The following is a 14,518-nucleotide window of genomic DNA, read 5'->3' as shown; positions in this document are numbered from 1 at the left end:
CCGAGAAATATCTTCCATTACCTTGGGGAGGCATTCTTTGACACTGGGATATCCTGCAATCACCCCTAGCATTCCCTGGCACAGACATATTAGGAAAACACTCATGGGAGACGAGCTTAGGCATTCCGTTAGAACCCAAGCCCAGCCGACCGTTGGTGGAACCTCCCCAAGCTCAGGATTCCGGAACCATTGTCAGTACGTGGGGGAGCTCGAGAGACAACTCCCCGCAGCTCTCTTCAGTCACGGGTGTTCCCTGTTCGGGGAAGTCCGAGAAATAAATTCCCTGAACTTGGGGTGGCAGCCTCAGACACTGGGAAATCCTGCAATCACCCCTAGCATTCCCTGGCACAGAGACATTAGGAAAACACTCAGGGGAGACGAGATTAGGCATTCCGTTAGAATCCAAGAGCTGCCGACCGTTGGAGGAACCTCCACACGCTCAGGATTCCGGAACAATTGTCAGTGCGTGGGGGAGCTCGAGAGACAACTCCACCCAGCTCTCTTCAGTCACAGGTGTTCCCTGTTCGGGGAAGTCCGAGAAATACCTTCCCTGACCATTTGGAGGCAGCCTCTGACACTGGGATATCCTGCAATCACCCCTAGCATTCCTTGGCACAGAGATATTAGGAAAATCCTCAGGGGAAACGAGCTTAGGCATTCCGTTAGAACCCACGCGCTGCCGACCGTTGGTGGAACCTCCCCACGCTCAGGATTCCGGAACCATTGTCAGTGCGTGGGGGAGCTCGAGAGACAACTCCACGCAGCTCTCTTCAGTCACAGGTGTTCCATGTTCGGGGAAGTCCGCGAAATACATTCCCTGAACTTGGGGAGGCAGCCTCTGACACTGGGATATCCTGCAATCACCCCTAGCATTCCGTGGCACAGAGACATTAGGAAAACCCTCAGGGGAGACGAGCTTAGGCCTTCTGTTAGATCCCACATGCTGCGACCGTTGGTGGAACCTCCCCACCCTCAGGAATCCGGAACCATTGTCAGTGCGAGGGGAGCTCGAGAGACAAATCCACGCAGCTCTCTTCATTCACAGGTGTTCCCTGTTCGGGGAAGACAGAGAAATACCTTCCCTGATCTTGGGGAGGCAGCCCCTGACACTGGGATATCCTGCAATCACCCCTAGCAATCCCTGGCACAGAGAAATAAGGAAAACTCTCAGGTGAGACGAGCTTAGGCATTCCGTTAGAACCCACGCGCTGCCGACCTTTGGAGGAACCTCCACACGCTCAGGATTCCGGAAGCATTGTCAGTGCGTGGGGGATGTCGAGAGACAACTCCACTCAGCTCTCTTCAGTCACAGGTATTCCCTGTTCGGGGAAGTCCGAGAAATAACTTCCCTGACCTTGGGGAGGCAGCCTCGGACACTGGGATATCCTGCAATCACCCCTAGCATTCCTTCGCACAGAGACATTAGGAAAACCCTCAGTGGAGACGAGCTTAGGCACTCCGTTAGAACCCACGCGCTGCCGACTGTTGGTGGAACCTCCCCACGCTCAGGATTCCGGAAACATTGTCAGTGCGTGGGGGAGCTCGAGAGAAAACTCCACGCAGCTCTCTTCAGTCACAGGTGTTCCCTGTTTGGGGAAGTTCGAGAAATACCTTCCCTGACCTGTGGTGGCAGCCTGTGACACTGGGATATCCTGCAATCACCCCTAGCATTCCATGTCACAGAGACATTAGGAAAACCCTCAGGGGAGACGAGCTTAGGCATTCCGTAAGAAATCACGCGCTGCCGACCGTTGGTGGAACCTCCCCACGCTCAGGATTTCGGAAACATTGTCAGTGAGTGGGGGAGCTCGAGAGACACCTCCACGAAGCTCTCTTCAGTCACAGGTGTTCCCTGTTCGGGGAAGTCCGAGAAATACCTTCCCTGACCTTGGGGAGGCAGCCTCTGACACTGGAATATCCTGCAATCACCCCTAGCATTCCCTGGCACAGAGACATTAGGAAAACCCTCAGGGGAGACGAGCTTAGGCATTCCGTTAGAACTCAAGCGCTGACGACCGTTGGTGTAACCTCCCCACGCTCAGGTTTCCGGAACCATTGTCACTGCGTGGGGGAGCTCGAGAGACAACTCCCCGCAGCTCTCTTCAGTCACGGGTGTTCCCTGTTCCGGGAAGTCCGAGAAATAAATTCCCTGAACTTGGGGTGGCAGCCTCAGACACTGGGAAATCCTGCAATCACCCCTAGCATTCCCTGGCACAGAGACATTAGGAAAACACTCAGGGGAGACGAGATTAGGCATTCCGTTAGAATCCAAGAGCTGCCGACTGTTGGAGGAACCTCCACATGCTCAGGATTCCGGAACAATTGTCAGTGCGTGGGGAACTCGAGAGACAACTCCACGCAGCTCTCTTCAGTCACAGGTGTTCCCTGTTCGGGGAAGTCCGAGAAATAACTTCCCTGACCATTAGGAGGCAGCCTCTGACACTGGGATATATTGCAATCACCCCTAGCATTCCTTGGCACAGAGATATTAGGAAAATCCTCAGGGGAAACGAGCTTAGGCATTCCGTTAGAACCCACGCGCTGCCGACCGTTGGTGGAACCTCCCCACGCTCAGGATTCCGGAACCATTGTCAGTGCGTGGGGGAGCTCGAGAGACAACTCCACGCAGCTCTCTTCAGTCACAGGTGTTCCCTGTTAGGGAAAGTCCGCGAAATACATTCCCTGACCTTGGGGAGGCAGCCTCTGACACTGGGATATCCTGCAATCACCCCTAGCATTCCGTGGCACAGAGACATTAGGAAAACCCTCAGGGGAGACGAGCTTAGGCATTCCGTTAGAACCCACGCGCTGCCGACCGTTGGTGGAACCTCCCCACGCTCAGGATTCCGGAACCATTGTCAGTGCGTGGGGGAGCTCGAGAGACAACTCCACGCAGCTCTCTTCATTCACAGGTGTTTCCTGTTCGGGGAAGTCCGAGAAATACCTTCCCTGACCTTGGGGAGGCAGCCTCTGACACTGGGATATCCTGCAATCACCCCTAGCATTCCCTGGCACAGAGACATTAGGAAAACCCTCAGGGGAGACGAGCTTAGGCATTCCGTTAGAACCCACGCACTGCCGACCGTTGGTGGAACCTCCCCACGCTCAGGATTCCGGAAACATTGTCAGTGCGTGGCAGAGCTCGAGAGATAACTCCATGCAGCTCTCTTCAGTCACAGGTGTTCCCTGTTCGCGGAAGTCCGAGAAATACCTTCCCTGATCTTCGGGAGGCAGCCTCTGACCCTGGGATATCCTGCAATCACCCCTAACATTCCCTGGCACAGAGACATTAGGAAAAATCTCAGGGGAGACTAGCTTAGGCATTCCGTTAGAACCCACGCGCTGTCGACGGTTGGAGAAACCTCCCCACCTCAGGATTCCGGAACCATTGTCAGTGCGTGGGGGAGCTCGAGAGACAACTCCACGCAGCTCTCTTCAGTCACAGGTGTTCCATGTTCGGGGAAGTCCGCGAAATATATTCCCTGACCTTGGGGAGGCAGCCTCTGACACTGGGATATCCTGCAATCACCCCTAGCATTCCGTGGCACAGAGACATTAGGAAAACCCTCAGGGGAGACGAGCTTAGGCCTTCTGTTAGATCCCACATACTGCGACCGTTGGTGGAACCTCCCCACCCTCAGGAATCCGGAACCATTGTCAGTGCGAGGGGAGCTCGAGAGACAAATCCACGCAGCTCTCTTCATTCACAGGTGTTCCCTGTTCGGGGAAGACAGAGAAATACCTTCCCTGATCTTGGGGAGGCAGCCCCTGACACTGGGATATCCTGCAATCACCCCTAGCAATCCCTGGCACAGAGAAATAAGGAAAACTCTCAGGTGAGACGAGCTTAGGCATTCCGTTAGAACCCACGCGCTGCCGACCTTTGGAGGAACCTCCACACGCTCAGGATTCCGGAAGCATTGTCAGTGCGTGGGGGATGTCGAGAGACAACTCCACTCAGCTCTCTTCAGTCACAGGTATTCCCTGTTCGGGGAAGTCCGAGAAATAACTTCCCTGACCTTGGGGAGGCAGCCTCGGACACTGGGATATCCTGCAATCACCCCTAGCATTCCTTCGCACAGAGACATTAGGAAAACCCTCAGTGGAGACGAGCTTAGGCACTCCGTTAGAACCCACGCGCTGCCGACTGTTGGTGGAACCTCCCCACGCTCAGGATTCCGGAAACATTGTCAGTGCGTGGGGGAGCTCGAGAGAAAACTCCACGCAGCTCTCTTCAGTCACAGGTGTTCCCTGTTTGGGGAAGTTCGAGAAATACCTTCCCTGACCTGTGGTGGCAGCCTGTGACACTGGGATATCCTGCAATCACCCCTAGCATTCCATGTCACAGAGACATTAGGAAAATCCTCAGGGGAGACGAGCTTAGGCATTCCGTTAAGATCCACGCGCTGCCGACCGTTGGTGGAACCTCCCCACGCTCAGGATTCCGGAACCATTGTCAGTGCGTGCGGGAGATCGAGAGACAACTCCACGCAGCTCTCTTCAGTCACAGGTGTTCCCTGTTAGGGGAAGTCCGAGAAATACATTCCCTGACATTGGGGAGGCAGCAACTGACACTGGGATATTCTGCAATCACCCCTAGCATTCCCTGGCACAGACCTATTAGGAAAACCCTCAGGGGAGACGAGCTTAGGCATTCCATTACAACCCACGTGCTGCCGATCGTTGGTGGAACCTCCCCACGCTCAGGATTCCGGAACCATTGTCAGTGCGTGGGGGACCTCGAGAGACAACTCCACGAAGCTCTCTTCAGTCACAGGTGTTCCCTGTTCGTGGAAGTCCGAGAAATAACTTCCCTGACCTTGGGGAGGCAGCCTCTGACACTGGGATATCCTGCAATCACCCCTAGCATTCCCTGCAAAGAGACATTACAAAAACCCTCAGGGGAGACGCGATTAGGCATTCCGATTGAACCCAAGCGCTGCCGACCGTTGGTGGAACCTCCCCACGCTCAGCATTCCGGAACCATAATCAGTGCGTGCGGGAGTTCGAGAGACAACTCCACGCAGCTCTCTTCAGTCACAGGTGTTCCCTGTTCGGGGAAGTCCGACAAATACCTTCCCTGAGCTTGGGGAGGCAGCCTCTGACACTGGGATATCCTGCAATCACCCCTAGCATTCCCTGGCAGAGAGACATTATGAAAACCCGCAGGGGAGATGAACTTAAGCATTCCGTTAGAACCCACGCGCTGCCGACCGGTGGTGGAACCTCCCCACGCTCAGGATTCCGGAAACATTGTCAGTGCTTGGGGGAGAACGAGAGACAACTCCACGCAGCTCACTTCAGTCACAGGTGTTCCCTGTTCGGGGAAGTCCGAGAAATACCTTCCCTGACCTTGGGGAGGCAGCCTCTGACACTGGGATATCCTGCAATCACCCCTAGCATTCCCTGGCACAGAGACATTAGGAAAAACCTCAGGGGAGACGAGCTTAGGCATTCCGTTAGAACCCACGCACTGCCGATCGTTTGTGGATCCAACCCACGCTCAGGATTCCGGAACCACTGTCAGTGCGTGCGGGAGCTCGAGAGACAACTCCACGCAGCTCTCTTCAGTCATAGGTTTTCCCTGTTCCGTTAAGTCCGAGAGAAAACTTCCCTGACCTTGGGGAGGCAGCCTCTGACACTGGGATATCCTGCAATCACCCCTAGCATACCCTGGAACAGAGATATTAGGAAAACCCTCAGGGGAGACGAGCTTAGGCATTCCGTTAGAACCCACGCGCTGCCGATCTTTGGTGGAACCTCCCCACGCTCAGGATTCCGGAACCATTGTCAGTGCGTGGGGGAGCTCGAGAGAAAACTGCACGCAGCTCTCTTCAGTCACAGGTGTTCCCTGTTCGGGGAAGTCCGACAAATACCTTCCCTGAGCTTGGGGAGGCAGCCTCTGACACTGAGATATCCTGCAATCACCCCTAGCATTCTCTGGCAGAGAGACATTATGAAAACCCGCAGGGGAGATGAACTTAAGCATTCCGTTAGAACCCACGCGCTGCCGACCGGTGGTGGAACCTCCCCACGCTCAGGATTCCGGAAACATTGTCAGTGCGGTGGGGGAGAACGAGAGACAACTCCACGCAGCTCACTTCAGTCACAGGTGTTCCCTGTTCGGGGAAGTCCGAGAAATATCTTCCCTGAACTTGGGGAGGCAGCCTCTGACACTGGGATATCCTGCAATCACCGCTAGCATTCCCTGGCACAGAGACATTAGGAAAACCCTCAGGGGAGACGAGCTTAGGCATTCCGTTAGAACCCACGCACTGCCGATCGTTTGTGGATCCAACCCACGCTCAGGATTCCGGAAACACTGTCAGTGCGTGCGGGAGCTCGAGAGACAACTCCACGCAGCTCTCTTCAGTCATAGGTTTTCCCTGTTCCGTTAAGTCCGAGAGAAAACTTCCCTGACCTTGGGGAGGCAGCCTCTGACACTGGGATATCCTGAAATCACCCCTAGCATTCCCTGGCACAGAGATATTAGGAAAACCCGCAGGGAAGACGAGCTTAGTCATTCCGTTAGAACCCACGCGCTGCCGACCGTTGGTGGAAAATCCCCACGCTCAGAATTCCGGAACCATTGTCAGTGCGTGGGGGAGCTCGAGAGACAACTCCACGCAGCTCTCTTCAGTCACAGGTGTTCCCTGATTGGGGAAGTCCGAGAAATATCTTCCCTGACCTTGGGGAGGCAGCCTCTGACACTGGGATATCCTGCAATCACCCCTAGCATTCCCTGGCACAGAGACATTAGGAAAAAGCTCAGGGGAGACGAGCTTAGGCATTCCGTTAGAACCCACGCGCTGCCGACCGTTGGTGGAACCTCCCCACACTAAGGACTCCGGAAACATTGTCAGTGCGTGGCGGAACTCGAGACAACTCCACGCAGCTCTCTTCAGTCACAGGTGTTCCCTGTTTGGGGAAGTCCGAAAAATAACTTCCCTGAACTTGGGAAGACAGCCTCTGACACTGGGATATCCTGCAATCACCCCTAGCATTCCCTGGCACAGAGATATTTGGAAAAGCCTCAGGGGAGACGAGCTTAGGCATTCCGTTTGAACCCACGCGCTGCCGACCGTTTGTGGAACCTCCCCACGCTCAGGATTACGGAACCATTGTCAGTGCGTGGGGGAGCTCGAGAGACAACTCCACGAAGCTCTCTTCAGTCACAGGTGTTCCGTCTTCGGGGAAGTCCGAGAGTAAATTTCCCTGACCATGGGGAGGCAGCCTCTGACACTGGGATATCCTGCAATCACCCCTAGCATTCCCTGGCACAGAGACATTAGGAAAACCCTCAGGGGAGACGAGCTTAAGCATTCCGTTATAACCAACGCGCTGCCGACAGTTGGTGGAACCTCCCCACGCTCAGGATTACGGAACCATTGTCAGTGCGTGGGGGAGCTCGAGAGACAACTCCACGCAGCTCTCTTCAGTCACAGGAGTTCCCTGTTCGGGGAAGTCCGAGAAATACATTCCCTGACCTTGGGGAGGCAGCCTCTGACACTGGGATATCCTGCAATCAACCCTAGCATTCCCTGGCACAGAGACATAAGGAAAAGCAACAGGGGAGACGAGCTTAAGCATTCCGTTAGAACCCACGCGCTGCCGACCGTTGTAGGAACCTCCCCACGCTCAGGATTCCGGAACCATTGTCAGTGCGTGGGGGATCTCGAGAGACAAATTCACGCATCTCTCTTCAGTCACAGGTGTTCCCTGTTCGGGGAATTCCGAGAAATACCTTCCTTGACCTTGGGGAGGCAGCCTCTGACACTGGGATATCCTGCAATCACCCGTCGCATTCCCTGGCACAGAGACATTAGGAAAACTCTCAGGGGAGACGAGCTAAGGCATTCCGTTATTACCCAAGCGCTGCCGACCGTTGGTGGAACCTCCCCACGCTCAGGATTCCGGAACCATTGTCAGTGCGTGGGGGAGCTCGAGAGACAACTCCACGCAGCTCTCTTCAGTCACAGGTGTTCCCTGTTCGGGGAAGTCCGAGAAATACCTTCCCTGACCTTGGGGAGGCAGACTCTGACACTGGGATATCCTGCAATCACCCCTAGCATTCCCTGGCACAGAGACATTAGGAAAACCCTCAGGGGAGACCAGCTTAGGCATTCCGTTAGAAACCACGCGCTGCTGACCGTTGGTGGAACCTCCCCACGCTCAGGATTCGGAAAATATTGTCAGTGCGTGGGGGAGCTCAAGAGACAACTCCACGCACCTCTCTTCAGTCACAGGTGTTCCCTGTTCGGGGAAGTCCGAGAAATACCTTCCCTGACCTTGGGGAGGCAGCCTCTGACTCTGGGATATCCTGCAATCACCCCTAGCATTCCCTGGCACAGAGACATTAGGAAAACCCTCAGGGGAGACGAGCTTAGGCATTCCGTTAGAACCCACGCGCTGCCGACCGTTGGTGGAACCTCCCCACGGTCAGGATTCCGGAACAATTGTCAGTGCGTGGGGGAGCTCGAGAGACAACTCCACGCATCTCTCTTCAGTCACAGGTGTTTCCTGTTCGGGGAAGTCCGAGAAATACCTTCCATGACCTTGGGGAGGCAGCCTCTGACACTGGGATATCCTGCAATCACCCCTAGCATTCCCTGGCACAGAGACATTAGGAAAACCCTCAGGGGAGACCAGCTTAGGCATTCCGTTAGAAACCACGCGCTGCTGACCGTTGGTGGAACCTCCACACGCACAGGATTCCAGAACCATTGTCAGTGCGTGGGGGAGATCGAGAGACAACTCCGCGCAGCTCTCTTCAGTCACAGGTGTTCCCTGTTCGGGGAAGTCCGAGAAATAAATTCCCTGACCTTGGGGAGGCAGCCTCTGACACTGGGATATCCTGCAATCACCCCTAGCATTCCCTGGCACAGAGACATTAGGAAAACCCTCAGGGGAGACGAGCTTAGGCATTCCGTTAGAACCCACGCACTGCCGACCGTTGGTGGAACCTCCCCACGCTCAGGATTCTGGAACCATTGTCAGTGCGTGGGGGAGCTCGAGAGACAACTCCACGCAGCTCTCTTCAGTCACAGGTGTTCCCTGTTCGGGGAAGTCCGAGAAATAACTTCCCTGACCTTGGGGAGGCAGCCTCTGACACTGGGATATCCTGCAATCACCCCTAGCATTCTCTGGCACTGAGACATTAGGAAAACCCTCAGGGGAGACGAGCTTAGGCATTCCGTTAGAACCCACGCGCTGCCGAACTTTGGTGGAACCTCCCCACGCTCAGGATTCTGGAACCATTGTCAGTGCGTGGGGGAGCTCGAGAGACAACTCCACGCAGCTCTCTTCACTCACAGGTGTTTCCTGTTCGGGGAAGTCCGTGAAATACCTTCCCTGACCTTGGGGAAGCAGCCTCTGACACTGGGATATCCTGCAATCACCCATAGCATTCACTGGCATAGAGATATTAGGAAAATCCTCAGGGGAGACGAGCTTAGGCATTCCGTAAGAACCCACGCGCTGCCGACCGTTGGTGGAATTTCCCCACGCTTAGGATTCCGGAACTATTGTCAGTGCTTGGGGGACCTCGAGAGACAACTCCACGCAGCTCTCTTCACTCACAGGTGTTCCCTGTTCGTGGAAGTCCGAGAAATACCTTCCCTGACCTTGGGGAGGCAGCCTCTGACCCTGGGATATCCTGCAATCACCCCTAGCATTCCCTGGCACAGAGACATTAGGAAAACCCTCAGGGGAGACGAGCTTAGGCATTCCGTTAGAACCCACGCGCTGCCGACCGTTGGTGGAACCTCCCCACGCTCAGGATTCCGGAAACATTTTCAGTGCGTCGGGGATCTCGAAAGACAACTCCACGCAGCTCTCTTCAGTCACAGGTGTTCCGTGTTCGGGGAAGTCCGAGAAATACCTTCCCTGACCTTGGGGAGGCAGCCTCTGACACTGGGATATCCTGCAATCACCCCTAGCATTCCTTGGCACAGAGACATTAGCAAAACCCTCAGGGGAGACGAACTTAGGCATTCCGTAAGAACCCATGCGCTGGCGACCGTTGGTGGAACCTCCCCACGCTCAGGATTCCGGAACCATTGTCAGTGCGTGGAGGAACTCGAGAGACAACTCCACGCAGCTCTCTTCAGTCACAGCTGTTCTCTGTTCCGGGAAGTCCGAGAAATACTTTCCCTGACCTTGGGGAGGCAGCCTCTGACACTGGGATATCCTGCAATCACCCCTAGCATTCCCCGGCACAGAGATATTAGGAAAACCCTCACGGGAGACGAGCTTAGGCATTCCGTTAGAACCCACGTGCTGCCGACCGTTGGTGGAACCTCCCCACGCTCAGGATTCCGGAACCATTGTCAGTGCGTGGGGGAGCTCGTGAGATAAATCCACGCAGCTCTCTTCAGTCACAGGTGTTCCCTGTACGGGGAAGTCCGAGAAATAGCTTCCCTGATCTTGGGGAGGAAGCCTCTGACACTGGGATATCCTGCAATCACCCCTAGCATTCCCTGGCACAGAGACATTAGGAAAACACTCAGGGGAGACGAGCTTAGGCATTCCGTTAGAACCCACGCGCTGCCGACCGTTGGTGGAACCTCCCCACGCTCAGGATTCCGGAACCATTGTCAGTGCGTGGAGGAGCTCGAGAGACAAATCCACGCAGCTCTCTTCAGTCACAGGTGTTCCCTGTTCGCGGAAGTCCAAGAAATAACTTCCCTGACCTTGGGGAGGCATCCTCTGACACTGGGATATCCTGCAATCACCCCTAGCATTCCCTGGCACAGAGACATTAGGAAAAACCTCAGGGGAGACGAGCTTAGGCATTCCGTTAGAACCCACGCGCTGCCGACCGTTGGTGGAACCTCCCCACTCTCAGGATTCCGGAACCATTGTCAGTGCGTGGGGGAACTCGAGAGACAACTCCACGCAGCTCTCTTCAGTCACAGGTGTTCCCTGTTCGGGGAAGTCCGAGAAAAACCTTCCCTGACCTTGGGGAGGCAGCCTCGGTCCCTGGGATATCCTGCAATCACCCCTAGCATTCCCTGGTACAGAGACATTAGGAAAATCCTCAGGGGAGACGAGCTTAGGCATTCCGTTAGAACCCACGCGCTGCCGACCGTTGGTGTAACCTCCCCACCCTCATGATTCCGGAAACATTGTCAGTGCGTGGGGGTGCTCTAGAGACAACACCACGCAGCTCTCTTCATTCACAGGTGTTCCATGTTCCGGGAAGTCCGAGAAATAACTTCCCTGAACTTGGGGAGGCAGCCTCGGTCGCTGGGATATCCTGCAAACACCGCTAGCATTCCCTGGCACAGAGATATTAGGAAAACCCTCATGGGAGACGAGATTAGGCATTCCGTTAGAACCCACGCGCTGCCGACCGTTGGTGGTACCTCCCCACGCTCAGGATTCCGGAACCATTGTCAGTGCGAGGGGGGGCTCGAGAGATATCTCCACGCAGCTCTCTTCAGTCACAGGTGTTCCCTGTACGGGGAAGTCCGTGAAATACATTCCCTGACCTTGGGGAGGCAGCCTCTGACACTGGGATATCCTGCAATCACCCCTAGCATTCCCTGGCACAGAGATATTAGGAAAACCCTCAGGGGAGACGAGCTTAAGCATTCCGTTCGAACCAACGCGCTGCCGACAGTTGGTGGAACCTCCCCACGCTCAGGATTCCGAAACCATTGTCAGTGCGTGGGGTAGCTCGAGAGACAACTCCACGCAGCTCTCTTCAGTCACAGCTGTTCCCTGTTCGGGGAAGTCAGAGAAATATCTTCCATGACCTTGGGGAGGCAGCCTCTGACACTGGGATATCCTGCAATCACCCCTAGCATTCCCTGGCACAGAGACATTAGGAAAACCCTCAGGGGAGACGAGCTTAGGCATTCCGTTAGAACCCACGCACTGCCGACCGTTGGTGGAACCTCCCCACGCTCAGGATTCTGGAACCATTGTCAGTGCGTGGGGGAGCTCGAGAGACAACTCCACGCAGCTCTCTTCAGTCACAGGTGTTCCCTGTTCGGGGAAGTCCGAGAAATAACTTCCCTGACCTTGGGGAGGCAGCCTCTGACACTGGGATATCCTGCAATCACCCCTAGCATTCCCTGGCACTGAGACATTAGGAAAATACTCAGGGGAGACGAGTTTGGCATTCCGTTAGACCCCACGCGCTGCCGACCGTTGGTGGAACCTCCTCACGCTCAGGATTCCGGAAACATTGACAGTGCGTGGGGGAGCTCGAGAGACAACTCCACGCAGCTCTCTTCAGTCACAGGGTTTCCCTGTTCGGGGAAGTCCGAGAAATACCTTCCCTGACCTTGGTTAGGCAGCCTCTGTCACTGGGATATACTGCAATCACCCCTAGCATTCCCTGGCACAGAGACATTAGGAAAACCCTCAGGGGAGACGAGCTTAGGCATTCCGTAAGAACCCACGCGCTGCCGACCGTTGGTGGAACCTCCCCACGCTTAGGATTCCGGAACCATTGTCAGTGCGTGGGGGAGCTCGAGAGAAAACTCCACGCAGCTCTCTTCAGTCACAGGTGTTCCCTGTTCGCGGAACTCCGAAGAATACATTCCCTGACCTTGGGGAGTCAGCCTCTGACACTGGGATATTCTGCAATCACCCCTAGCATACCCTGGCACAGAGATATTTGGAAAAACCTCAGGGGAGACGAGCTTAGGCATTCCGTTAGAACCCACGCGCTGCCGACCGTTGGTGGAACCTCCCCACTCTCAGGTTTCCGGAACCATTGTCAGTGCGTTTGGGAGCTCGAGAGACAACTCCACGCAGCTCTCTTCAGTCATAGGTGTTCCCTGTTCGGGGAATTCCGAGAAAAACCTTCCATGACCTTGGGGATGCAGCCTCTGACACTGGGATAACCTGCAATCACCCCTAGCACTCCCTGGCACAGAGACATTAGGAAAACCCGCAGGGGAGACGAGCATAGGCATTCCGTTAGAACCCACACGCTGCCGACCGTTGGTGGAACCTCCCCACGCTCTGGATTCCGGAACCATTGTCAGTGCGTGGGGGAGCTCGAGAGACAACTCCACGCAGCTCTCTTTAGTCACAGGTTTTCCCTATTCGGGGAAGTTCGAGAAATACCTTCCCTGACCTAGGGGATGCAGCCTTTGACACTGGGATATCCTGCAATCACCCCTAGCATTTCCTGACATAGAGACATTAGGAAAACCGTCAGGAGAGAAGAGCTAAGGCATTCCGTTAGAACCCACGCGCTTACGACCGTTGGTGGAACCTCCCCACGCTCAGGATTCTGCAGCCGTTTTCATTGCGTGGGGGAGCTCGAGAGGCAACTCCACGAAGCTCTCTTCAGTCACAGGTGTTCCAAGTTCAGGGAAGTCCGAGAAATACCTTCCCTGACCTTGGGGAGGCAGCCTCTGTCACTGGGATATCCTGCACCCACCCTAGCATTCCCTGGCACAGGGACATTAGGAAAACCCTCAGGGGAGACGAGCTTAGGCATTCCGTTAGAACCCACGCGTTGTTGACCGATGGTGGAACCTCCCCACTCTCAGGATTCCGCAGCCGTTGTCAGTGCGTGGGGGAGATCGAGAGGCAACTCCACGCAGCTCTCTTCAGTCACAGGTGTTCCCTGTTCGGGGAAGTACGAGAAATATCTTCCCTGACCTTGGGGACTAAGCCCCTGTCACTGGGATTAACTGCAAACACCCCTAGCATTCCCTGGTACAGGAATATTAGGAAAAAACTCAGGGGAGACGAACTTAGGCATTCCATTAGAACCCACGCGCTGCCGACCGTTGGTGGAACCTCCCCACGCTCCTGATTCCGTAGCCGTTGTCAGTGCGTGGGGGAGCTCGAGAGGAAACTCCACGGAGCTCGCTTCAGTCACAGGTGTTCCCTGTTCGGGAAGTACGAGAAATACCTTCCCTGACCTTGGGGAGGCAGCCTTTGTCACTGGGATTTCCTGGAAACCCCGCTAGCATTCCCTGGCAAAGGAATATTAGGAAAATACTTAGGGGAGACCAACTTAGGCATTCCGTTAGAACCCACGCGTTGCCGACCGTTGGTGGAACCTCCCCACGCTCAGGATTCCGCAGCCGTTGTCAGTGCGTGGGGGATCTCGAGAGGCAACTACACGGAGCTCGCTTCAGTCATAGGTGTTCTCTGTACAGGTAAGTCCGAGAAATAACTTCCCTGACCTTGGGGATGCAGCCTCTGTCACTGGGAATTCCTGCAAACCCCCCTTGCATTCCCTGCACAGGGATATTAGGAAAACCCTCAGGGGAGACGTGATTAGGCCTTCCGTAAGAACCCACGCGCTGCCGGCCGTTGGTGGAACCTCCGCATGCTTAGGATTCCGCACCAGTTGTCAGTGCATGGGGGAGCTCGAGAGGCAACTCCACGCAGCACTCTTCATTCACAGGTGTTCCCTGTTCGGGGAAGTCCGAGAAATACCTTCCCTGACTTTGGGGAGGCAGCCTCTTTCCCTGGGAATTCCTGCAATCCCCCATGGCATTCCCTGGCAGAGGGATATTAGGAAAACCCTCAGGGGAGACGA

Source organism: Vicugna pacos, unplaced genomic scaffold (genome assembly GCF_048564905.1).
Source record: "Vicugna pacos unplaced genomic scaffold, VicPac4 SAC-SAT, whole genome shotgun sequence".
Taxonomy (NCBI): Eukaryota; Metazoa; Chordata; class Mammalia; order Artiodactyla; family Camelidae; genus Vicugna; species Vicugna pacos.
The sequence above is the reverse complement of the archived record's forward strand: the minus strand, read 5'-3'. Positions refer to the sequence as shown.